The sequence below is a fragment of the Gavia stellata genome, chromosome Z (genome assembly GCF_030936135.1).
Source record: "Gavia stellata isolate bGavSte3 chromosome Z, bGavSte3.hap2, whole genome shotgun sequence".
In the NCBI taxonomy this organism is placed as follows: Eukaryota; Metazoa; Chordata; class Aves; order Gaviiformes; family Gaviidae; genus Gavia; species Gavia stellata.
In genome coordinates this window covers 88634654-88662276 of record NC_082637.1, presented here as the reverse complement: position 1 = coordinate 88662276, position 27623 = coordinate 88634654, and the positions used below count along the sequence as shown (strand labels likewise).

Genomic DNA, 27623 nt, shown 5'->3' with positions numbered 1-27623 from the left:
TTCAGATGGCTTCGCAATTTGTGGTTTTGATGCATCCGCAGAGGGGGACTGCTTCTGAAAGGAAAAAAAGGCAAATTAATTACTTTCACCTTTGTTACACATACTACTAATAAGCAAGCATAAGCAACCTGAATTCATTAGATATCCAGCTAAAAATTAAGAATAAATTATTACTGAAAATTAGAGTTATCATTTTAGATCTTCTGTCATCTGTATTTCTACAATACATGTATGTAGGATTTCAACAGCATGATGCCCATAGATCTTTTCACAACACCTTTTTTTTTTTCTCTGACACATACTGAAAGCAAATTTCGTATCAAGTACCAAAACAAGCTCAAATCCTGCTCTCATACTGAAGCATATATACTTACTGTGCAGGACTCTTCCACATTTCTTTTTTTTCTTTTTTTTTTTTTTTTTGTAAAAACAAAAATTGTACTTTTGGATTTACTAGTTTGTCTCACAAAAAACTTAGTACTAAATTACGAAACTCAAATATGTTGAGATAAAAAGGAATAATTAATCTCTACGTAGCACACACACACAAGCGTCTCTGCGTATCATGCAGCCCTTTTGGAAAAGCTGCAAATGACACGTTCTGTTTCCCTAGCTTCAGTGATGTTGATCTGAGAACAGCATGTTTTAATTCTGCTGTGACTGTATCAAACTTCAAAGCCCAGAAATGAATATTCTAATTGTCTACAGATGTAATACTACCTCTCTATTCCTGCTTCATGTTCCTCTGCTTAAAGCTGTTTTTGCATCTCTATCACAGCAACGCATTCATAGTTCACATTTAAATGAAAAGCACAAGTTACCAGATTTTCTAGATTTTCTCTTCATGTTTACCATGCCACTTGCTGTATGAAAACATGAATTGTCTGAATGAACTCAGAAGCCATGTTACTATTCCATACCTGGGGTGACTTCTTATTTCCACATGGAAAATTTTCTCATTTCCAGAACTTTTTGTCTTGTTGTTGAGAAATGCATGTACTACAAAAGTTGTACAGAATTTAAAACATACACGCTATGGCGATGACAGTGTGCTTTCCCTGCCACTGTATGTGGTATCTTGCACACTTTAGTAGGAGGTTTGAGTGCTCTAAATATTTACTAGAGAGAATTTGCAATTGTCACACTACAGAAATGTAAGCAAAGAACATTGGCTTCTATATATGTATATACGTATACATTGACTACATAATAGATGGGAGCTTTCCTACGGGTGGAGATGTACACAGCAACGTATAGCCTCCCACATCAGGACAGGGAACAGAAGTTTTTAAATAACCTTTTGATGTATTTCCACCACCACCATAAGATAATCTGTAGGCAACACCATATTTTTCTTGATTTGCCCTTTAATAGTTTTTCCTTTCCTTCTCTTCCTTCTCCATGAAATTAGTCTCAATTCCTTCTACGTGACTAACAAACAGGTATCTGTTCTACACCTTGGTATTAGTCACCCTAGTCCCTGTCCATCTAATAAAACCACATTTATCTGAGCTCTTCTCGCTTCCTCCCCTCCGAAAACTCCTACCAAGCCTTTTTGTTACAAGACACTGAACAATTATTTCCCAGGTTCCAGCACAGCTGCACCCCTACAACCTGCAGAGATTAGCAAAAACCTCCCAAAGAAACCTGCTGCTGCTTCTTCCTACCCTGTCCAGCTGGATGGCAGTGACTAGCAGCAAATGAGACATGAGGAGCTTAAATGCTAACGGAGGAAGAAGAGCAGTGTGGGGATAGAAAACAGTTTAATGCATGGGCTGCTGATCAGTGGCTACGGGGAATGCCGAGCCATCCTCCCGGAAAACACTCAGGGTTGATTTCAGGAAACAAAACCCTGTCCTGGGGAGCTGGAGGGGGGAAGTGGGAAGGACAGTGGGGAGCAGAGGGCACCCTCCCACAGACCACCGCAGTGCTGCACCACCATGATCTTCTGGCTCCCTCGGAGTCACGGTGTGCTTCGCTTCATGTACAGCACTTTTTGCCTGAATTCCTCACTGTTCAGGGCCTCCAATTTTCCACTCTCTCCCCAAAAAGAGCCATTACAAGGAGGAAGGGGGTCCTTGTGCTTCCCAGCCCTTTAGTGCTTGGGGTCTGCAACCAGACAGCCTTGCAGATGGACAACGCACGAAGCTGCCAAGGTCCAACCCCTCGTTTGGTAGCCACCACGCAGCCGGTCAACGCCAGCCTGACTCTGGGGGACTACTTTTTACTGCGGGTTGTTCAGCTTTCCCTCTTCGGAGGGCTGCGCGCCACAGCCAGCCATGCCCAGCTGTTAACTGGCAGCGTTTGCTGCAGCCCAACAGTCGGACTGCAAAAGGGGTGAAGCAGCACAGGGATGTGTGTCAGGCGTGGAGGTAAATATTAAAATGCTGCCTAGCAACCAGCGTAACAACCGCCTGACGCACAGATGCTGCAGCGGCTGCGGCCCGGGCAGGCACACCCTGCTCGCACCCAGGGGTGGTGAACCCCTGCCGTGGCCTGGACCAAACTCCCCCTCACGAAAAGGTTATGCTGCCAAACATAAAAGCAAGAACGAGGAGAGTTCGACTTGCCCTGGAGGCTGGGGTTCGGCAGAGGAAGCCAGGCAGGTGCTCCCGCAGAGAGAGCAATGTTTTTGTTGTGTTGCTAGCGACGTCCCGGAGGGCAGAGCCCACAGCGGACCGGACGGAAAAATGAGCCTTCACAGCGCTCACGCCTGTTCCTCCTGTGGCTGCACCCCCATGGGTCCTGCCTGGACGGCTGCTGCAGGATGCTGTGCCGGCCCCAGTCCCGACCTGCCGGGAAAGTCCCCTGCAAGCACGGGGGCAGCCGGGGGGTCCCGGCCTGGGGGACGGCCGCTGCACGGCTCTTCAGAAAGCACCTTTGCGAGTTGGAAGAGGAGGCAAACTGCTCGGCAAAGCATCCAGGACCCCAGGGAGCTCACCAGCAGGGAGCATGCAGAGATGCTCCCTGCAGAGGAACCCACCAGCAGCATGAGACCCCCACGACCACCACAGAAGGGGCTCGAAAGACAGAGAAGAGGTTACAGGTTAACACTGACCAAGCGAAGACCGCAACCTATTAATCACCTCACCCTGCTAGCAGAGCTGCCGGATGCCAGGCAGCACGATGGCTGCAGGGTCACAGCCTGTGCTCTCACCAGCCCGCCTGGTAGGCAGGACAGGCACAGACAGACAGACAAGCAGAAGAACTGACCAATGGACCTCAGATGCTCTTGGCTGTGAGTTAAAGGATGGCCTTCCAGGAAGGGCTGATGAAGAGATGGGATCTGATTTGGTAGGAGAAGGAATATCCTTAGAAACTCATTAGTCAAATTAGCAGGACAGTCACAACAGCAAAACTGTCAAAAAGGCAAGAAACTGGGTTAGTAAAACAAAACAAAAAAGCCTACCAAAAATGGGTTATCTAGTCTCACTGTGTATACCTCAGAAATCTAGACGTAAAAGGGAAGGTGCAACAGGAGAAGAAAACAGAGAAAGTAAAGGCGACAAACAGCAAGAGAACATAATTTTAACTATTCAGGGAACTGGATGCAAACGCCTATTTGGAAAAAGAAAACGGCAGGTGAAGAACTCCATGACAGCTCTCGGTTATGGAAAGCTGGAAATCATTGAAACTTCCCCATACGCAATGTAGTGAGAGCTATCGTCAACTAAAATTATAAATTTTGGAAATTCCGGGAGAAGATTTGGAAATTCAGTCGCTCCGTGGCAAAGGCTACCCAGATGAACCAGGCACTTCCAGTCCTGACAGCCTCTGGGCCAGCTTATATAAATAGTTTCTGAGTGATCTAGCTGTACTCCGTCTAGGACAGAGGACTGAAGAGCCCCCTGAGTACTCTTTTGGGCTTACACACCTTACATATGAATGAGCTGGGACTGCTTCTCAGGCTTAAAGCTAACATCAACTTTATTACTTCAATACTACTGACTTACAGAGTTACTTCAATACAGATGTGTAACGCCAGGCAAAACCTAACCTACCTGACTACAAAAGGTTTCTTCTTTACATGAATGGTTCTGTTACTAAGCTTTAATGAACAGCATTTGCAAGATGTGGGCAGCAAATGCTCTTTCAAGAACTATTGTGAAAAATGATGGGTTATTTCACTTAAGCGTAAAATACCACTTGAGCTCTTACAGGTTAAATCTCTCACTGGCTTTGATGGCATGTGGTAAGGGCTATGCAACCCTCACCTCCCCAGACACACAAAGGCTGTCAGCAGGCTGAAGGCAGGCCGAGGATGGCACCAAGAGGCCGTTCCAGCATCTCACAGTGCACTTCCTAATGCCACGAGCAAAGCAATGCACCATCTTCCAAATACACTCACCATGAAGAATCAATACTGCGATCTGTGGCATAAACACAATTCCATTAATTTTCGATTAAGTCAAGTGGAGTTGCAAGACGCAACCTGAGCCAATGTCTCTGCATGTGTATATGTACAAATATATACGTAAAAATACATAAACATATATATTTAAAGCTACACAGCAGCTAAGATATGCAGTGATTTAAATCTGGAAAAAAAAAGTAGCACTAATACTACCTCTTTCAATGCATTTTATTATTACAGTATCTGTAATAGCTGAGTTAAAAATTACAAATTTGAGTGCTTCTGTGTCATTTTCCATCCCAAGTAGCTCTGGTATAGCCTATTATTTTGTAATTACTGTTCTTATATGTAGTTCTGCTAATAAGTTGTTAAGAAAATACCACCTTTTTAAGAGAAAGATATAAAAAACGCACACAACCAAGAGAACAATATTTTTTCCAAGATTTCAGGCTCTCAGTTAATTTTGTGGAGGTTTAGTATTAAAGACTTTATGAAATTAAATAGCAGGATATAGGTTTCCAGTTAGTACCTGTCTATTATTCAGACACTGGTATATTTACATAAAACATTCCTAATATATATATGCCGCTATGTTGTCCTGTTGTGATGAGTTTCTTTGTAGAAGTAATCAGCATGATTTCTTTTCTAAACAATTTACACTGCAATTTCTAAGGACTTACTTTGCCACATGTGACTACCGGCATGCCTCTTTAATTTCTAAAGCCTATTATCATTGCTGAAATTCACAAACACTGCATGTTATAAACAAAGCCTACTGTCTGTGCCAGCTACTGAGGGGGGTGGGAAAAAAATCCTTGGAGGACAGTTACTTTTTCTGTAGCTAAATTCTAATTCAATCTAAAATTCTTTGCTAATGTTGTTACTGTGATGCCACTGAGCTCATTACAGCCCTGACTCAGCAAAGCCCCTGACTTTGCACTGGCTGCCATAAAGCAAACCGAACCAAACAGGATTTAGTATGTAGTCATTAAGATTCATTTGAATACCCATCTTAAAAAAAACCCAATCAAACACAACAACCAAAAAAGCCCATATCTCTATCTTCCTGTGCTTCTACCACGCATAAACTCAGCTGGTGTGAATATAACCTAAAAATATGTAAAAACTATTGCTATTATTATAGTTTAAATTTTCACAAATTGACAAAGATAACAAGGGAAGTAATTTTAGAGAGAAACTGACTCCCCCTTAGAGCTAAAAAACTTAGAAATAGATTTGCTCTGTTCAAATACGCACTCACAGTTCAGAGCAAACGTGGAGAATAAACTGAAGTAGAGACAAACCACATTCATCTGCAGAGGACAGACAAACTTCAACAGCTCAGTTTGCTAGGCATCAAAACAAAACTGCATTGAGACTCAACTGAGCGTCATTGAGACACTGCCTGGGGAAGGGCCGGTGTGCGAGGAGATGAGTGGGTGAAGGACCACGCACGAAACTCAACCATCAGCAGAGCCTCATCAGGACACTCCTGTCAGAAATGCAGTCTTAGGAGCACTCCAGAAGTGGATTTGCCACCTGACAACCTTCAAACTCCACACACCTCTCCTCCTAAACGATAGTAAAACTAGTGACAAATAGTAGGATTACGTTGGTGCTTCTTTTCCAGATCAGAAAGTCAACTGTAATAAGCCAGAGACAAAACCCAAAGACCACTGGTAACACGGGACCATGCCTCTCTGCAAAATTCCATTCAAAAGATGATCCAGGTTACTACCGTGGAAAAGATTAACCCTGAAATTTTATTCTTCTGCAGTTTTCTCACCACACAAAATAAGTATTTGCAACAAATACTAGTCTATACCCAGGAGCAAGATCAACCATCATTTAGAGATGCTAAAAGAGCACATCAGAAATAAACTCATTTTCTCATGAAACAAAAACATGACACATTTTTTAAAGAGACTGGTCTGAACCAAGAAACTGAAAAGCTGATTAGCTCATGAAGAGTTTTCACAGCCTCAAGTGCTGCTAAATTTGTTGATGATCACAGCACATTGAGCCAGACGACTTCCATGACACAGACTCACACTTACCGTGTTCTTCTATTTTGATTACTAAAATAAAATTTCTGCCATTTTTGTGCAGAAAAGAAACTTAGCAACACTTAATCACTGAATTTTATGTATCAGCTAAAGCTGATTAACCTGACTACTCAAATTTTAAATAATAGGTTTTTAAGCAGTGTGTTTTGAGATAAACTACTTGCATGCGAATTTGGTCATGCTAAATCAAGTAGTATCAAGCACAATCTGTGAATAAGGTCAGTATTATATTTACCACAGTGTAGAACAAGGCTTCATACTACCTAGAAACTAATTGATCTCAGCTAACCTTTAGTTTAGCTGTCCATTTTAAGATTTCTGGATTTCAGCAACCTATGTCAAGTCCAAAGCTTAATACTGGTATATTTGTTTTTCTTTATTTTAATAACTATTAAGTCACTATTAAGACACTGAGACAGCTTTGTGCTTGAACAAAAAACAGCCGAGGGCAGTAAATGACAATTGACTTTAAATATTTTTTGCACCATTTGACTCTTTCCTTGAACTTCCAACACCTCAGTTTATGCTTACCTATGCACAGGAAGTTAGGGATATGCAGAAAAATTCAGGGCTATCCCACAGCTGATGGTAAGAAGCTGTATGCTTTCATTTGTTACTATCTCCTACTGTGTCTAATGCTTTCACATTTTTTTTTTTTGTTTGATTGTTTTCTTCATTTGGAAGCAGAGGAAAAGAGTTTGCTAGTTGGTCACAGAGCATGCACAGCACCTAAACACCAAGAACCTTTACATACACACGGTTCAATTTGTGGGCAGAAGAAATCATATAGACTTAAGTATGCAGCATGGCTACTGCTCTATAACCTTTACTATACCAGGGCCACTTCTATTTAATGTACTTCCATGATTATTGCAAGTGATCTGGAAAGAAAGCCAGTACATGCCGAGCAGGGTAACAGAGTTCATCTGCTGCCTTCAGATTCTGTGTGCATGCAAACAGACCACCATTTTAAGATCACAGGCTAAACACTCCTTGTTTCTTTTAAAAGGAGTTAAAAGCGAAGACTGCAAGAAAGCTCTGGTTTTGTATCCAGATTATACGTCTCCAGAATCAAACAGAGGCTTTGTTTCACTGGACAAGTTTTTCAACTCACAGCATCAGGCAAGTTAAAAGCATTTTATTTTCAAACTTAGTTTTCATCGTCAAAGATGTTAATTTAATTGTCATTTTGATGAAGAGTGATCTTAGTATTTCCACTTGATCAAAGAATGGGTTACCTAACTTGAAATCTCCCTCAGCTATGCATGGAGAAATACTCAGAAAAGCCATACTTTTGAGTGTCAGGTAAAACTCCTCACTGGGCATACGGAAGTGTCATGAAAAGAGTTCTGACATCAATAATTTGTTTTAAACTCCCCATTCTTATTTCTTCTTAGAATGTGATCTTCAATTACCTCCTTTCGGAAACTTCCTGTTTCCATCACAATAAATTCTGCAAGCTGGCACACACTGGAATTTAATTTTCATTCAGTCATACTCAAATATTAGAAGCAGCACACCAGTACTGTCACCGCTCTTCTCAGGTTCCCACTCTGCACAACAGAGCACTACAGTAACGTATGAGCTGGTCACTGTAGCAGAGCTCTCCTTCTTGTAGGTAGCTCAAAAATCCTCTTTTCAGTTCTACGTCCTGCAGAGGTTAGTATTTAGCTGTAGTTACTACAGCTAACTGTTTCCATTTCTGCGTGTTGTTTTAAACACCAGAATGTTCCAAAGCTATCTGCAGCAGCAAACTGCAAGCTGATAAGAAGACACCAGGAAAACAGGCGATTAGGTGCCAGCCACATGCCACACAGGGCTGCTGAGCTCAGCTAGGATTTGTGTCACTTGGTCTGCAGTATCACTGAGGGACAGCGTGCAAAGCCCTTCTCAGCAGAGCTGGAATAGAAATGGGGAATTACAAACAGAGTCAGTATTCTTTAAAGAGGAGTTTAAAAAGACAGAAATGTTATGTAAAAGAAGGCTTCACCTTACAATGGAAGACCTCTGAGGTTATGAACTCAGTTATTTTTATTACCATAATCAAACTAGGCAATACTCAAAATGGGCGGCTGGCAGTCACAAGAACTAGTGAGCGGTACTCTGAATTAGAAATTGGATTTTTCACCCCCAGGATGCAGAAACACCGTATTATTAATGAAGCCAAATTAACTGACACACACATTGTCACAATGGTGTTGGCTACCAAAATGAAGGGAAAATAAGACAGGGGGATAAACAAAAATCACCAAGTCAAGGAATTCTGATAGAATTTTGGTTTTAAAATATAATCTAAGGATAACACTGCATAACCTTTGGGGGGGTGCTGGGTTTTTTTCTTAGATCATTTTAGGAAAAACTCAACATTGTTTTACTATTCCCACTTAAAAAGAGCCAGATTGCGGCATTTCTTGCCTCAGCACTGGCTCTTAACCCATTATCTCTCAAAATTGCTTCAGAAGGGCCCTCTGCATGCTCTGGAAGAATAAGCACATTATTGTTCAATTAAAAAATACAATCTCCACCTTTGTGAGGCCTTGTCCTGCCTCACAGAGGCTTCTTCCCTGGACATCAAAAATGTTAGTTTTCTAGTCAGTTCAGGCACTTCTACTAAGCAAGGCATAAAGGCAGGCATAGAGCTGACTTCTTCCAGAACCAGGAAGGTTTTTGAGCCTTAAAGAGCTTCCGAGGATCTCACAAGGCCACCGAGCTCCCTGCCTCCCTGTAAGGTTCTTCCTGTGGCAGCAGAGACTCTGGACAAAGTCCCAAGCTTTTGCGAGTGCAGGTTTTCCTCCTTTAGGAAAACAAAGAGCAGAAATGATGAGAATGAACACGCTGGAGACTAACCGACTGAAAAAGCAGTTCCTTTCCTTTCTGGAGACAGAGGTTTCTCCTCGACCCCCATTCCCAGTTGTCCAAGAGCCACCACCTTCAGGGCAACACAACTTTGCCTAGATTTCAGACTGGAGTCAGCTAAGGTGCAAAGCTCCAGAACTAGAGCTGTGAGAAATACTGGCCGAGGGACTCATCCCTGAAACTCCAAGATCAGGAACAGAATTTTCTGCAAGCTCTACATATGCCATTTATCTAATCACTCCCATAAAAAAACCCCAAACCCAAAAAAGCACTGTTTTATACAAGAGGCTGACAGTAACAAATATGTTACTCTAGAAAAGAAAATGTCTTATGTAGAAGAAATTCTTTTCCAGTATGTTTTATATCAATTAAAAAAAATACAGCATTGAGAAAAGCAGTCATCAGAAAAAGGTAACAGATAAAGAACTCTGCAAAGGTGTCTGCAATGTCCAAGAACTCTGTGTTACTTAACACAGTATTTTCACTTTTTTCCAAAGAAGAAAAGAGAAGAAGTATACTAATAACAATAATCAAACAGTGGCATAACCTAAGCAACACCTACCTATCTAATTTCTACTACTACAGAAAGAACAGTAATATACAATTTATTGAAAAGTATTATTTCTTCCCATGTTTGTTGTATCTGATATTTTAGCATCTTTTAGGTATCAAGTATAATAAACTCTTGCTGTCACTAAGTTATTGATACCTAAGCGCACTTCAATGAAGAAGTTGTTTTTACACATTCCCACACCCTGACTACGCAATATTCTGTATGTGCCATAGGCATACTAAGCTCTGCATTTGTCTTCCAAAAAAATTATATGGGTTTTTGAAGCAAGAACAGCATGGGCTGTGAGCAATGAAAGAAAAAAAAAAAAAACAAAAATATAAATACGGAACAACTTAGACACTACTTCCTTATTCCTCTCTTCTTCAAGATTGCTTATGTCACGTAAACCACTTGTTGTGTAATGTGTAAAACACGCAGTCTTACAGAGTGTCTAAAAAGGCTGTTTCCAATATGTTAAAAAAATTTTAAAAGGCAATTCACTACACACAGTTAGCTTGGGAGCACTTCAAGCCTGCCGATGACAGGATCACGTTGGAAGCCCTGGAAATCAGCAGCTTGTGTTATTTCAGCCCACAAAATTCCCAGAAGGGGTGGGGGGGGGCGGGGGGGGGAGAACTGCGACACGAACATAAATTAGCCTAAAGCAGAGGCAGTAGGAAAGCGAAGCCCGTAAAAATAGCTAACTTACTTAGTACGCGTGTGCCTTCCGTTTCCAGCAGGAATGCCAGGATACGGCTGTTTTTCGCCCCAGCGTCAGAGCAGGCTGTGGTTTCGGTTTTCAGAAGGTGCCGGCCAAGCCCTTGGCAAGCCGGTGTGCCGAGCGAGCGGTGAGCTCCCCACCCAGCAGGCATGGCCGCCCCACCTCCGGCACAGCCTGCTGGTGCCTGCGCCCGGGAAGGGAGCCCAAATAAGCAGGTTCAGGCCCCGACAGCGCCATGAAAGCGCAGATGCGAAGGCGCGTGCGGGAGCTCTGCCCTCCGCACCGCAGAGCCTCTTCGCATTCGGCGTGAAGTGACGATGAGCAAAGCCCATCTCCCGCTTCTGAGGTCACTTCTGGACACGGCTTGACCTGGTTCCCCCACCAGACACGGCTGTCACCGAGCCGACAGCACGGAGGGTCACGCAGCAGAAGCAGGGACGAAACGCCTGCCAGGATGGCGCAGCTTGGGGACGGAGTTACTTCTAGCTTTCAAAAAGCTGTATTCATCTTCCACTTTTTAAGTTAGTAGCGCTGGTGCTGAGGGAAGGAACCTACTCACTTCCCCTCAAAAAGGCTGGTGTTTTTATTAGAAGCTTGTGGGATACTCCCTCCCTAAATTTGGACTGATTATCCAGCTCTGTAAGTACACAAATGTTATCAACCAAAAGAAATAGAGATGGTTGGAGCAGGTAAGACCACTACAACTTGACTGGTTAGGGCTATTTTTAAGCATAACAGATCCAAACAATTTATATTAATTTAGAAGTTAAAAGGCGCTTCCTGCAATATCAATAGTAACCTGCTCTTGAATTATTATTCTTTTTTTGCTATAGAATCAAATTCTTCATACCTGTAGTATGGGAGGAGATTTTGTTATGTTTGTTTTTAAAGAAAAAGCCCCCACACCACTAAGAAACCCTGCAAACATTTTGTCGTAATAGCCTCTGTGCTGCCCTTTATCCCAAGGGAACAAGTAACAAAAATCAGCCCAAGAAGCGAAGTAGAAAGGGGGAAACGCCCAAAGATACGACACAGACCAATGAGGAAAATATCCCACTTTTTTGTGAGGTACAGAGTATTTTTTGTGGCATGATCATATTATTTTGCTCATTGCATAGCTTTACAAGTTGCAAATTCTGCGGTGGTCTCCAGATCAGAGGTTCTTTTACAGCCCTACGCGAAGATGACCTCCGGTGATGGATGCCACATCCCACAACGTTACACAAAGCCAGCTCTTCCATGCAGGAGGCAGCTTCTGTACTCCCACAGCTTCCAACTTTTAATGTTTTCATCTATTTTTAGCATGCCTCTGCTACCAAGAAAACTGGCACTATTCTCCACACGGACACAGTTCTTGTCATTTTCACATGCAGGGCTACATGCTGGCAACAGCTCTAGGGCAACTTGTAGGAACTGCCCATGATTTGCCATGGTCTGGCTGCAAAACACCTATAAATTGAGGATCTGTGTGCTGTGACACACACCTACTCTAAGGAGAACATGAAAAGGAAGTTCTCAGCCTATTCAAAGATTTTTCTGAATAACCTCAAAATTTAGAGATAGCCTTTCCAACCTTCACAATATAACTGGTAACACAGGAATAAATTTACGCCTTTCCGTGGACATTCCCAATCAGTACTGTGACTTCAGATGCCTTCTACTCAAAAATGCCTTCCTTCACAATAAGGTGTCTGTGCAAAGCTCACAAAATAAAAACTTAGTGACAATTAAGTAAGGTATGTACCAAAAAAAAAAAAAAATCCCAGCAAATATACTAACAGTAGGAATCACTTTTGATGATAATCTAGATAAACTTGTGACAGAATTTCCAGACTTCTGCAGAAATAGTAGGGACTTCACTCAAAGATATTTAAATTTAGTAATTGCTCTTTCTTTTTCTTGTTGTTTTCCTGTTTGTTGCCCAAGAGAGCAGACTGAATCCCCCTTTAAAACAGTGTTAATTTGGATGCCAGTTGAAAGTAACTAACCTTAAATTTCTTACATCATTACGATCAAGAAGCTTCCTCTGAAAATATTCAAGATCTGTCAAGTCTGAAATAAAAATAATTCTTATGGAATTTCCACTGTTGTTGAATTCTTCCAGCACTGCTTCAGTAAGTTGTCCATGAAAGTAATATGGACAAAGACTCTCACTTCCCTAAGCTATAGCAGCCAGCAACAAAAAGAAAATAATTACTCATTAAGAACTCAGTAAGAGCAATGCCAAAAATCTGCTAAAAAGCAGCATTTGATATCAATAGTATTACCATATAAGAACACAAAGATCCAAGAAAGATTGCTGGATCCAGCTGTGTTCAAATATTAGTGCCTTCTATTAATAGCTATGATTGAACACTGAGCTAGAATATGGCTTTCCTGTTGGCTATGGAACTGGGAAAAACAATTTAAAAGGCTGTAGAAGAAAACACAGCAGTGCTGGTACGGTACCTTCTGCAGAGGAAGGAGGTTAGTTCAGTTTTTCCTCTTCGCTGCTGCCTGCTAATCACGATAGCGATGACCTCCTCGTTTGTGCACCTTGGTAGTTAATCCATAGATGGAAGAGGCTGCTTTGTGAGCAACCAATAAATAATCCTGATGATTATAACCTTACTTGAATCTAACTTTTCACTCCATGTATCTGACAGATTACTACAAGGCATGTGGTTACTGAAAACACCCTGGTACAAAATAAGTCAAATAGAACTTCACATCAAAAAGGAAAGAAAGGCTTGTAACAGATAGAAAGAAGTCAGAACATCTGTTTCAGCTAAGTATCTTTAAATTATTCATTTAGATTTGAGTCATACAGAAACTGGGCACATCAAGGTTGCCAATTAAAATTCCTAGTTGTCCTTAACACAGAGAACACAAAAGCCGTACAGCTATAAAAGAGAGGAGACAAGAGAGGCAGCAGTTATTCCTTATACCACACGGACACATACGCAGCTAAATAAAATCCCTACAAGAAGACACTGAGCAGAAGCAGTGAGTAAATACTGGCTGCAATGCCAGGAACTGAAGAGTGAAACAATAAAGAGCACAGGGATAAAATTAAGACTCAAAGAACGGCAGTTCAGACACACAGTGCAACGAATATGAAGCCAGACAGGTAAGTGCTTGCTCTTAGGAGTAGTCCACATTACAGGATACCATCGCAGGAAAATTAAACTACCCGCATTATTAGCCAGGCATTAAGCAATGACAAGCATTAATCACACACAAGTTCCTGTATCTGAAACTCAGCAATGCAGGCAACACAAGTAGAACACAAGCAGAACACAAGCCATCAGTTACTATTACTTACTAACTGTAGGAAAAATTACTTAGGCCATAATATAGAGGCAGCAAAAATCCTTAAAAAAAGTATAGGTGGCACAAACTACAAGAACAGAACAATAAATCTCTGAGTTTTGCTCTATTTTAAATAACACTACAGGATCGCAGGAGATTGTTAAAATTAGAAGATATAATTAAGAGAAGGTTTAGCCTAACTGAAGAAAGGTAGTTATGGCTGAGTGGAAACTAAAACAGTTAACATAACTACTGATTAAGAGTCAATACGAGACATGATGAGGTAAGTATTTTCATAGTACATAATCTTTACCAATAAACATTTTGGAATGTCACAGAAACTGGAGAAGCAGCCAGTACTGAATAAAATACATAGCCTAAGTTGTCATAACCGAATATAAAGCAATTCCTGGCAATTACACTACATCGCATTTTTTTCATGATGCTACCTTCTAGTTCTTATGCTTAATAGCATCACCGGAAATTGTACCTTGCACACTTGATGTAAAAGATACACTTATAATGAAAGAACACATACAGGAAAAAAGACTGAAAGATGTGTTAGTTGGCAAATTAGATGTGAGCTTCCATGGGACTATGCAGCTGGTGACTGATATGCAGAAAGATTATACCCAAGACCGTCCCACGCTGTACAGCTGTCATGGGAACTACCTATGGATGACTACATCCAGCTTAACTAGCAGGAGTAAGGCCCTGGCAAACTGCAAGGAACAGAAAGAAAAGCAACAAAAACGTTGGGCTCTCTTTAGCGATAGACAAAAGCATCGAAAGAAAGGGACAACAGGACTTATATCTTTGTGTCCGCCTTCATTGAGTAGAATGGAAAAATAATTACTTAGGCAGCTCCGAGGTACTTTTAGGAGTATTATTTCACAAAAGCATTGATTAAGAAAATAAAAAATCCCATTCACAAGCAGAAGCACTTCCTGCCGGTAGGATCTTTCAAACGATGGGGTATCTCCAGATATGGAATACTGTGGCGGATTCAATTGACTCCGTGCTGTACTTCAGATTGGGCTGACCAAGGAGCAACCGGCCTCACGTCCTGGGGGTGAACTGGTGAGCTGGAAAGCCCCTGGCTTACGTACACAGGAGTGAAAGTGTCTTGAAAAATATTTCGAAAGGTGGTTTTGAAACCCAGAAGTGCAAGACAACAAAAGCACAGAACAAGATACCAGAGCTAAAATGAAGACATCTATCTTGTCTATACTGTTGACTAGCAGACAACTAGTATAAATACAACCATCAGGTTGGGCCCAATTTGAGCTGTCCCTGAATTGCAGCTGGACTGCACACCAGGTGACTCTCCCCTTGAGCAGGGACACCTCTCAAGGTTTAAGATTCCTTACGTGAGACTAAGAGACTCTTCCTTACCAAGGTGGAGAGATCCCTTACCCACAACAGATCCTCGCTAAGTGACTGATAGCATGATGAATTAATACTATGAAACACTACTAATCCACGTAGCTACTCAATATTATTATAAGCATTGTATGGATAATTCCATTAGACATAAACCATTGCTCACGTCTAAGACTAAGATTGAAGCCAGCAGCACCTAGGCTCCCTAAGGAGTTTAGAAAGCAAGGGGGTCCACTCTGAATCTCGTGACTCAATGGGGGGGCCCTCTTTATTCTTTGCGTCTCTGGTCTCTGTGAATCATTCTAACTCGATTCTAATTCAATTTTCCTTTGTATGTTTCTTCCATGCAGTAATTAGTAAGATGAACCTTGCCATCAAACTTACTGAACCTTGTCAAACCACTGTTAAACTTTGTTAAATTCCATCAAACTTATTGAACTGTCAAATTATTATTTTACCTCATTAAAACATGCTGCTGCTTCTCTCTTTCAAGTGAGGTGCATTCCACTCATCTGTGACAAATATGCACCTAACAGTGATTACCAACTACAGCCATCAGTTCAGGTACGACCATCATCAGAAAGCTTATCTTCAACACCCTATTTCAATACTTTGCAAGACCTGAGCACGCTTAATGTGATCCCTGCTTCTCTTCATGGAGTATCAACTGCACCCCGATATGCACGTCATCTTTATAATGTCTCTTACACTAGTTTCCTGAACTACCGAACTGCTCCAGGTGCTATGAAAGCAAAGACAGTTATCAGTGCTTCAATCTCATCAGGTCCCACTGAGTAAACAGAATCCAAACCTATGAACAATACCTAAGGGTGAAAAAAGAACCACAGCCCCCTAGGTCAAATTAAGTTTGCCACTGATATCAGTGGGACTGGGATTTTTTTGAAGTAACTAGGAGACTAACACAGAGCATGTGAAAGGGGAGAACATTACCAAGTCTATTTCCTCAAGAAGTCAACACTGGCATTCTGCTGACTTCTGTTCCTCTTTCATTTCAATTCACTACAATTTCTAGAAAGACATGAAGAGCATCTTAGTGTTGCAGAATGCTGGCAAACAAACCGTTTTCTATCTGATTGCAGGGGATGAAGTCATATCATATCCTCTTCACTTTTAAAAGAGACTATTTCCTTAAGTATGCATTACCTTAACAGCAGAAGGTGCTCCACTTGTCTGTGTTTTGGGGGGTTGGCTAACATTAGCACTTCCTGGTTTCTTCTACAAAATAAAAAAAAGACATAATATATGTCAGAAATGTTGATGAAGAAAAAGAAAAGCCAAGTAAACTGTAAACAAAATAGTATTAAAAAAAAGTTACACTAAAAAAAGTCCATTAGAACATTTTATGCAGGACAAGCCATCCAAAAATAAATTCTCCTATGTAACTTCAATTCACGCAGACTCATTTCAGACAGTTTTGCCCAGCCCAGAACAGGCTGCATTCTCTTGTACTGTTTTATGGACAACATGTAAATCTGTGCTATTTCCTGTGGCAGAGCAACTCCATTTTAATTAACAGTTAAAGGAACAGTAACCATATATACTTTAATGAAAAGCATCAATGAAAATAAGATGGTTAAGGTATTGCTATACAGACATAACTTGAACGACAACACAGAAGGTAACATTACACCTCAGGCAGGGAAGTAAAGATACAAAACTAAGGGCAAAATGATGGCTCTTCTAGTTAATAAATATTCTTGCAACTGAACCAAAACCATGACTTCCCCTTTGAATCCCCAGTTTTCGACCAATGCAATCCCATTATTAACAAGTACCAGTAAGTACTGCTGCAAATACTCAGCCATTCCTGAAATCACATCTAATGAAGACTGGGAAAATAAGCCGTTAGTAATGAACACAGCAAAAAGCATCAGATTTTTGGAGGCAGCAGATGGGTAAGACCTATTCATTCCCTCTGATAAATGGAAGCTCAAGATTTACAGCACAACTAAAGTGTCGGCACTTTAATTACTCTCTACAAGCAGGGAAGCCCGCAGAATGACCAGAGGTTCAATCAGCAAACTTGTACGCAAACTCAGAAGCACCAGTTTTCAATTGATAGGACACTAGGTTCTGTAACAGACTGGGAGACTCCGAGACCTCTGTCATTAAGGTAATTCCACCTCCTGTTCTCTTTCTGATTTAGCTCCAAAACCGGGAGAGCATCTCACATAAAGAAAGCTGAACATTCAACAGTCAACCTCCAGTCAGAGCCTGGGGCAGTGGGCCACCCTCTGTGCCTATTCACATAAGATTAACATCACAAAACGCTGCCCAACGGTAGAGGCTGACCCAAAGCGGGATATTTACATCCAGGATTTCACACTTGGTATTGGCCACACTGAAAACAATGACATCCAGTTAAGACTTCACAGTATGTTGCAAAAACCAAGTGTAATAGAGATTTTTCCTGTTAAAGGGATATTAGGAGTGTGGCTGCCTCTGCCAGCCGCTCCGGCCCAGGACCCTCCTGCACGGCTGCTGAAGTCCAGTGCTGCCCAGTACAGGCCAGTACTACCCAGTACGGACCTGCCCAGCAGCTGAAGCCCGGACCAGCGCCTGGGGAACCGGGGTCTCTGCCCAGGCTGAGGGATGTGGCTTCAAGTTCAACCAGCAGCAAAGCTGAGCACATATCCCAGAGACACACACACAGACACACAGGACCCTGACATGGCTGCCTACGCTGCTGTCAGCAGCACCCACACACAGGACCCACATCGCCCACCAGCACCCCCAGCTACATCCCCTCCTCTGGGTCCGGCACAGGCAGGAGGTCACCTGTGCAAGCACACACTTGGCACACTCTGGGCTCATGAGCAGATGCACAGTCGCGGGTCCTCTGAGCACCGGCACAGCCCCTCTGTCTCCCCTGGATCCTGGCCATCTGACCCCCCCACGGGTGTCCAGCTCACTGGACTCACTGCTAACAGCTCACTGGACTCACTGCTAACATACATCCCATGGGCACCCCACGCTCATGGTCCCCCCAAAACCAGCACAGACCCTCCACTCACCTGATAACCCCTGCCCAGATCTGGGGCCTCCTACTCACCCACTGGTCCAAGCGTGACGTTTGCTGGTGAATACACAGGCACACCCCATGCACAGCCGGTCTGAGGAACACACAGACACTCACCCCCCCAGCAGCCGGCACTGGGCTGTGACCCCTGCGCACTGCCCCATCAGTTGTCACGGTCCCAGCAACGTCCTCCAACATCCTGGACCCTTGGGCTTCCAGCCTCACCAGTTGCGAAGTCCCGGGTTGAGGCAGTTTCTTGAGAGCCCATCCACTACTGGCACTGACCAGGTGACTGGTCAGCCCTAGGCGACAATGCTCCTGAAGGCCGGTGACGGAGGTGTGATGAATTACACTTTTGTACAGACAGCACCGAGATGCAGAACACCTTGGCTTTTATCTCTGATGTACTGCATTAAAGACTCAGTAATAAGCATCATCCACAAACGCTTCAACTTTTAAATAAGTTATTACGTGTTGAAGAAACACAAAATTTTAAGTGCTACCTTTCCATTCTCAAAAAGAAAAGAAAAAAGAAAATCATCAAAAGAGAGCAGACCTCTGAAGAGCAATCACCATTCAGGATATGCCTTCAGTAACGCAGCTGTCGATTTCCACCTCAAGCTCAGCTGAAATCACAGTCTTTGGTTCAGGATGACACGGTCCATGGTGTTCAGGTCTTACCTTTGGTACCTGAGACTACGTCTAACATAACTGCAATGCTCTGAAAATCCACAAATAAATTACTGTTTTGCAGAAGGAGTTTTTATGACACCTAACAACATATTCAAAAATTTCAGGCACAAGGCTAGCCTTTTTTTTTCCCCCAGCCTGAACTAGGAAAAAAACTTAAGAGAGTGAAATAAATCCTTGTTGTGAGCATGAACTTATGTTAATCAATTAAATAGTATAACGAAAAAATTGTTAATGCAAACATTTCTCTGTTTCATGGTAAGTGGAACAGCAATAAAGGTACAGGTAGGAGACAGAGAGGAGAGAACAAAGCAAGTAAATACTTCTCCTCTGGAGCAGAGAAAGACTAGCTGGAGATAAACTGCATGGAAGGCTAACCACGACATCACATCAGTATTATTTACTGAATACTAACCACGATAGGCTAAGTAGAGTGATACCGTTGAAAGATGACCCTGGGAACTGAAATGTAACTTCTTTGGTGTCTGCCCCTTAATACATCTGTAAAAGCAGAAAAATTGGCCACATCATGCTACTAGGTTCATCCTTCTTTTATGCTCATTAAAATAATGATGTTATATGCTTCCCAGCATCCTAATGCTTCCTCCAGGCAAACCAGCTCTGACACCCTTTATCAACAAATCCATCAGAGCTGTTCCCATCTTCTCCCCCTCCAAGAAGTAGAAGAGCATTTTTTTTCCTGTGACAGTCTCAGAGACAGTCAGCTCAAGGATCATCCTGCAGCTGTACTCACACCTTGCTTCCCAACCTGATAACAACTTAGCTAATGAATTATCAAAGCATAGCTTCTTTATGAAATGAATTAGAAGAAACAAGAGCCTGTACAGAATTGTGTGTGAAGGAATAAAAGCTGTGCCATAAAGGTACTTATAATCTACTCTTCATTATTAGCAGTGGCTTGAAAACAAAAAGCCAAAACACTGTTTCAGAGTGGAATATTAATTGCCCCATGTTTAATAAAGGGGAGATAAAATACATATCCTTTTGATATGTAGATTTACCAAGTCAAGACTTGGATTAAGACTGGTGTCTAGAAATACGGATTAAATGTTCATTTTGGACTGTAACATTCAAGTGTTCATTATAATACTGTGATAAGAATGCATATGGTACAGTTGTTTTACCAAAAAAAAAAAAAAAATCACTTGAGGGAAGAACATGCAATCTCTGTTCTGGAAATCCTTTTGACAACCATAAGCAGCATTTCAGACTCCACCTTTCAATCTTTCATTCAAGAATTGCTTGAGCAGCAATCACACTCTATTTCTTCCTACGGCGGGAAGAGCCTCACATCACAACAGCTCCCAAACAGTACCAAAATTTAACTGAAATGATGTTATTTTTCAAATACGTTTTGCATCTTAGCTAAAGAAGAACGAAAACAGAAAAGGAAGACGGGTGAACAAGCCGGTGCTGTACTCCTCAGAACCCCTCCGCTCCTCCACCGAGAGCGGATTGGGGCCACACTCCCCTGCGGCCACCAGGTGCCCCGGCTTATCGGGGCAGACATGCCCACCAGCCCCCCAGCACTGGCTGCAGGGGGAAAAAAACCAACCAAACAATGCAGTTTAAAATAAGCAATTTGTCACCAGAGTAGAAAGAAACCTCACAAACGCTCCAATCAGTTACTTACGCACCTCAATATTTCAGACTAGTAATGGGCATGCCAATGGATTATTACCAGTCGTAATGTCTTTATTCAGCACTACGCAGCTGGACTCCCGAGTACCTCTAATGCTTTTTGTGGATAAGGAATCCTGCACAACAAGCATCAGAAATCCTGATGTTAGGGCAAAGAATCAATTCTAAAAGGACAGTAATGCTTCAGCACCAATTACCTCTGTCATCCTTTCAAACTAAAGAATGTATTTCCTGTTAAGTAAAGAATAATGAGCTAAACAAGCAGCACACCTATTGTCTACACTGCTGTAAAGCATGACCTGAAATAGCAGGATATGTTAGGGAGGGTATTATTTCATACCATATCTGGTAAAATATGGCCCTACTCTAAGCTGGGGCTTCAAATTCCAGGAATACAGCGATCCGCCTTCCTTTAATACCACATTCCTCCATTCAGACACTAGCAAAGCACATAGAGTCATAGAATCATTTAGGTTGGAAAAGACCCTTAAGATCATCCAGTCCAACTGTAAACCTAACCCTACTAAGTCCACCACTAAACCGTGTCCCTGAGTGCCTCATCCACAGGTCTTTTAAATACCTCCAGGGATGGAGACTCAACCACATCCCTGGGCAGCCTGTTCCAGGGTCTGACAACCCCTTCAGTGAAGAATTTTTTCCTAACACCCAGTCTAAACCTCCCCTGACGCAACTTGAGGCCATTTCCTCTTGTCCTGTCATTTGTCACTGGGGAGAAGAGACCAACACCCACCTCACCACAACCCCCTTTCAGGTAACTGTAGAGAGAGATGAGGTCTCCCCTCAGCCTCCTCTTCTCCAGACTGAACACCCCCAGCTCCTTCAGCCGCTCCTCATCAGACTTGTGCTCCAGGCCCCTCACCAGCTCCGTCGCCCTTCTCTGGACACACTCCAGCACCTCAGTGTCCTTCTTGGAGTGAGGGGCCCAAACCTGAACACAGCATTCGAGGTGCGGCCTCACCAGAGCTGAGTACAGGGGCACGATCCCCTCCCTACTCCTGCTGGGCACACCATTTCTGATACAGGCCAGGATGCCGTTGGCCTTCTTGGCCACCTGGGCACACTGCTGGCTCATCTTCAGCCGGCTGTCAACCAGCACCCCCAGGTCCTTGTCGACAGGGGAGCTTTCCAGCCACTCGTCCCCAAGCCTGTAGCATTGCATGGGGTTGTTGTGGCCAAAGTGCAGGACCCGGCACTTGGCCTTGTTGAACCTCATACTACTGGCCTGGGCCCATGGATCCAGCCTGTCCAGATCCCTCTGCAGAGCCTTCCTGCCCTCCAGCAGATCAACACTCCCGCCCAACTTGGTGTCATCTGCAAACTTAGTGAGGGAGCACTCAATCCCCTCATCCAGATCATTGATAAAGATATTAAACAAGACCGGCCCCAGTACCGAGCCCTGGGGAACACCACTTGTGACCGGCCGCCAACTGGATTTAACTCCATTCACCACAACCCTTTGGGCCCGGCCATCCAGCCAGTTTTTTACCCAGCAAAGAGTGCACCCGTCCAAGCCATGAGCGGTCAGTTCCTCCAGGAGAATGCTGTGGGAAACGGTGTCGAAGGCTTTACTGAAGTCCAGGTAGACTATAGCCACAGCCTTTCCCTCGTCCACTAAGTGGGTCACCTGGTCAGAGAAGGAGATCAGGTCAGTCAGGCAGAACCTGCCTTTCATATACCCATGCTGGCTGGGCCTGATCGCCTGGTTGTCCTGTGCCTGCCACGTGATGGCACTCAAGATGATCTGCTCCATAATCTTCCCCAACACCGAGGTCAGGCTAACAGGCCTGTAGCTCCCTGGATCCTCCTTCCAGCCCTTCTTGAATATGGGTGTCACATTCACTAACCTCCAGCCCGCTGGGACCTCCCCAGTTGGCCAGGACTGCTGGTGGATGATGGAAAGTGGCTTGGTGAGCACTTCCACCAGCTCCCTCCATACCCTTGGGTGAATCCCATCCGGTCCCACAGACTTGTGGGTGTCTACGTGGTGTAGCAGGTCGCTAACCATTTCCCTTCTTCATTCTGCTCCCCATCCCCATCTTCCAGCTCAGGGGGATGGGTACCTGGAGAACAACTGGTCTTACTATTAAAGACTGAGGCAAAGGTGGCATGAAGTACCCTAGCCTTTTCCTCGTCCTTTGTCACTATGTTTCCCCCCATGTCCAGTAAAGGATGATGATTCTCCTTAGCCTTCCTTTTGTTGCTAATGTAATAGGTCAGGCACATGTTGATACTCCTTCCAAATACTCTCACATATTCAAACAATTTGTGGCCCAGGGACTTCTTAATTTCAGTATATTTTATAAACTGTCCTGGGTTTCTCTGCAGTGATTTTTGTCCCATCTCCCCTGGAAACTATTTATACCTTAGCATCCAAAAGCTTATGGAGCACTAATGCCTTGATGGCATACAAAGTCTGAAGCGATCTGAAATTGCTGGAAGGGCACACATAAGCTGAAGATGATGTCAAGATGAGGGGTAAAGAAAAACCACACCAGCTGTCTCTCACATGCTAACACTTTACATACAAAATTGCTAAAAGCCTTGGAACATCAGGGGGGAAGGAGAAGAAAGGAAATTTCCTATTTCGTACACTTTGCAATGGCATGCTGCGAACATGTTGAATCAGGACCACGACGTCAAAACACAGCGAGAGAAAAGAGGGACAGACATGGGAGAACAGCAGCATATCACTTACTTTTACTGGGTGGCACGTGCATCCCAGCTGCAAACATATGCCACAGCTTGAAGTGCATGAGGAACCACCAATTCCAACAGCGATCATTTCTTTTCTGTTAACATCTACCACACACCCATCCACAAGGAATGAAAACATTTCATTAAAGCTGATTTACATTCTCAAGAAGTATCTGATTCTCCTTAGAACGTGAATTCAACAAACGTAAGGTTCTGAAAACCAAGACATGAAGAGTTAAGGTATATTCATTAAGGTATATTCCTGTGACTTGAACTTTTGTCCTTGAACAGTGCCCGATACAACCGTAACACATGCACACTTTCACCGTCAACTACACTGATAAAGAACTGCCTGTATCTTCTTTTGACTACACATTCTAACACACACGCAGTTTCCAGCTCTGTCCCTCCAGCAAATCTTTTGCCTATTTCTACAAGACACCATGTACAGATGGACATTCAGTTGCTCATCATTAGATTGACAGTTTACGTGTATCTCAACCTAAAGCTGACCATCCCTGTAGCAAGTAGATCCCCCAGTCTGTCTAGACCTGAAGCTTGAGCAGCACTGCTGAAATGAGGCAAAGTGGATTTAAGTATGACAGTATATTTCCTTTGGTAACATAAATAAAGAAATGAAGTGGAGGAGATCAATCTTTCCAAGAGAACCATGGCCCTGGAAAGCAGAACATCACAGTCCCATCCTTACCAAACCGTTCCATGACACTTTTCTCCTGTGCTAGATGCAGTGGCACCGACTATTAGTGCAACCAATGTGCTTTCAAGTAACTACTACAGGCTACTAGGAAGGATCAGGGTTAAAGTAAAATGGGTATATAGCCTTAAGGCCATATCTTAGTTTTTGTTTTCAGAAACTGAACAGACTAAATTTAGTATTCTAGAAGGAAGAGTCAAAACCTTAGTACTACAGTAAAGTTTAAGTTTCTGGCCACTGAGCAGAAAAGGTAAGGGTGGACCCTTGGGAAGGGAAGCGAGGAAGGACTGTGTGCATCCTTTACTTTCCAAGCTAGACAGCCACCAAGCAGAACGGAGGTTGCTGGACAGAGCTGAACTCACCTGCTGTCTGTCTCTTCCAGCTAGTCAGCAAGCTCTAGCTATGTGACCTCAGTGTCAGCCACTCCAGTGTAGTACAACACAATGGATTTTAGAAGCTTCATTTTTAGGTGAGGAGTAGACACAAGCTGCAGCTGCCAGCGAGGCTACGGATACCATGCAGGAAGGGAAGCCTGCTCCATGATTCAGAGGGAAAGGCTCACTGCCTTCAGTGAATTCATGGCTTCCCCTCTGAGCCTTGAGGATGCTGTTCATCACACAGCTGCGTGCATCAACCTGGTACTCGGTGACCTGGTTTCTTTTCTCTCCTACTCAGTAGTTGCATGACCTTAAGTAAGGCAATTCCAGCCCCACGCTTCAGCACCTCCCCTTCCCTACGTTTTATCTATGTCACTCAGATAATGTGTCTAGTCTCCTTTATACAATGCTTTAAGATCTAAGGATGAAAGTACTGTGTGATAGTTAAGCAGTAAGTCATTGGAAACTTAACAAGTAAATACTTCCTGAAGCAGTATTTACACAATCTTATGAACTAATATCTGTTGGTACATCATAGATAAAGTGCACATACTCCCTGCTATGACTGTATGTAATTCCAAAACTACAGTGTTATTAAATAGATCATTCTCATGCTGTTAACTCCTAACTCTTTTAAAGCATTATTTTATTTTATTGTATTATGATGCTAGAAATGGAAAAATCTTATGGAGCCATTTAATCTCCTCAGCACCTCTGTGCAAGTGCATGTCTTACCAAGCAGGTTTCTATTTATAGGAAACCTCCTGTGTTTTTTTCAATCTACTTTTAAGTCTCCAAGAAGGAAAGGCTTAAGAAGCCTATCCTACACCTTAACAGTACTCATTTTGAGTTCTCCTTGATGTTGTGGCTAATTAGCATCTCCTACTCAAACCTGTGTCAGACCTTTCCTACCTTTACTTTTCAAAGCTCTACTCTTCTTCTCTCACTCCTTGAGGACTATATACTCAAAGAATCTGCGGGACGGGGTCATTTATTGTTCTTTTTAGCTAAACAATGAGCATACGGGCTTTTACAATTTTCCCTTCAGTACAAATATGAACTCTTCAAAGACCTTCGTATTTCCTTGTCATTTTTATAATGCACTACCAAACCTTTTCTTACTAGGTGAGGCGAACAAACTCAATATTCTGGACCACGTTATCCACAGCTACCTACAGACAGATTATAAACTTCTGCTTCAAAAATTGAAGACTACAGGAATAACCTCTAACTTTTAAACAAAAATATAACATTGCAGACTCTTGGGAAAGCTGTACAAAGATTCTGAATTGCGATGTCAACGACTTAAAAAATCAGAGTGTTTTGGAGGTAGATGTGAAGCATGGTGGAGCTAATGCTGTTTAATGGGCCTAAGGGAAAGAGTTTTCATCTACTTTCACTTTCAAGCATTGTAAAGCCAATGGAACAAGTCAAATATACAAAGAAATTCAGAAGAGGAAACACACGCGCAGTATTCTAAGGACTCAAAAATCAAAAGCATTGGGACAATAAACTTAGTAACAGCCTTGTTTTGCTAGCTAGAAACAGATCTTCTCAGTGAGAGGTCAGAAACAGTAATTCCACAACCCAAACTACAGGCTTCAACTCCCACCCTTCCCACAAAGAAGTCAGCACTTCTATATTAAGAGCAACAACGTGCAGTCAAAAATTTGGCATTAAACTAAGAATGAATGAAAGAACAATGCTATTTAAGAAAAAAATAAACTGTCTAGAGAGGAAAGGAGGAACACGTTCCCAGGCTAGACAAGCCTTCCTTGGTATATGGACAGGAAAGAAAGGTAATTGGTTTAATCATCTACTTCAGAGGATGGTAATAAAACGTTCGCTGGCCTTGATTTGCAGTGCAGTTAAACACACTACAGCTTAGACAAAAGATAGTTTCCAAACAGCTTCTGCTATGAACAAAGTATCAGGCACACCTATTTCTGGCTTCCCTATATCGATGATGGACATTTGAAGCCAACAAGTAGACAACTCCTAACAGGTGTTTCTACGAATTCTTCTCTTTCCGAATCTGCTGTTGGCCTTCCTGGGGGAAGCACTGCTCCTGCCTGCAACTGCAGAGGCTCTTGGGTAACTAATGATCAGTACTGGCACTCGTATCCTGGCTTGGATGACACCTTCTCTCTGCGATAGCAGCCTGACTCACCGTAGCACACAAGGACCTACCTCCGAGTGGTTAACAGGGCTTGGAGCTGCTGGGGGAGAGGAGACCCTTCAAAGCACTGTTCCTAAAGCTGCCCGCAACCCATATGGCTTCTGATTGTTAAAAACAGCCGCTATGCTCAGACTGTAAAGTTGCTTGTGTAAACTCAATGTTACAACCCAGCAGGGACTCTTGAACTGTAAATACCAGTTCCCGAGGAAACAGTATCTTGAAAAATAAGTATTTTTTCTAAAATACAGCACTGGCTACATATTTGCAAGTGTGTCAGGGGATGGCCCAGACGTGTAACATCTATGTATGAATTTGGATTTGTACTTTTTGAAGAGAAGCCAGGATGCAGACAAGGTGGAAAATGTCACAGTGCACTCACTTCATCCGTACTTCTGGACAATCGAAAAAACAGGACCATCAGATGTGCCCCACAGCGTACCTGCACTGCAACATAGACACATCCACTGAAATCGCTTCCAGCAATACTAACATGAAGTATTTGTGAACGGATGAAGAGAGCAAAGAAATATTTTCAGTAGGCTGCTGAGCAGCACAAGACAAAACTATACCTTCCTGGAGTGAATAATGAGTGACTACAGTCACCAGTTAATTATCTGAAAACGACCACTTTGCTATCAAAAGACAAAAATCCGTATAGGAGGAAATTCATTACCAACTTTTCTTCTTAGTACGTTCAAACACTTGAATTTACCTCTGCCGCTTCTGCTGGTTTCTCGCCTGATTTGGAAGAAGCTCCACTTGCCTTCTTGTCACCATGCTGTAAGTAGAGAAAACAGATGTGTACTTATTAAGATCTTAAATTATACCTTCCATGTAGAGAAATTCCCAAACATCTTAGTGCATGCATGATTCCTTTCAGCTACCACAATATGACAGAAGGGAACATTTTAAGTTTTCCTTCTCAATAATCGACAGGATTTCTAAATGACGTGCTGGATAAGTTCAAGTGAAATCACACCCAGAAAGTCTTGACTTCCAGGGCAGCACACATAACATGACT

At 42.8% G+C, this 27623-nt stretch overlaps 1 long non-coding RNA gene across 1 annotated transcript; it reads right to left on the bottom strand.

The window, feature by feature from the left end:
* Positions 1–27368, bottom strand: LOC132320671 (uncharacterized). Its single transcript, XR_009484577.1, has 3 exons — positions 27315–27368; positions 16389–16460; positions 1–54 (listed from the first exon to the last, which is right to left on the bottom strand). It is a non-coding gene; the product is annotated as an uncharacterized LOC132320671 (long non-coding RNA).
* Between the last annotated feature and the right edge of the window lie 255 nt (positions 27369–27623).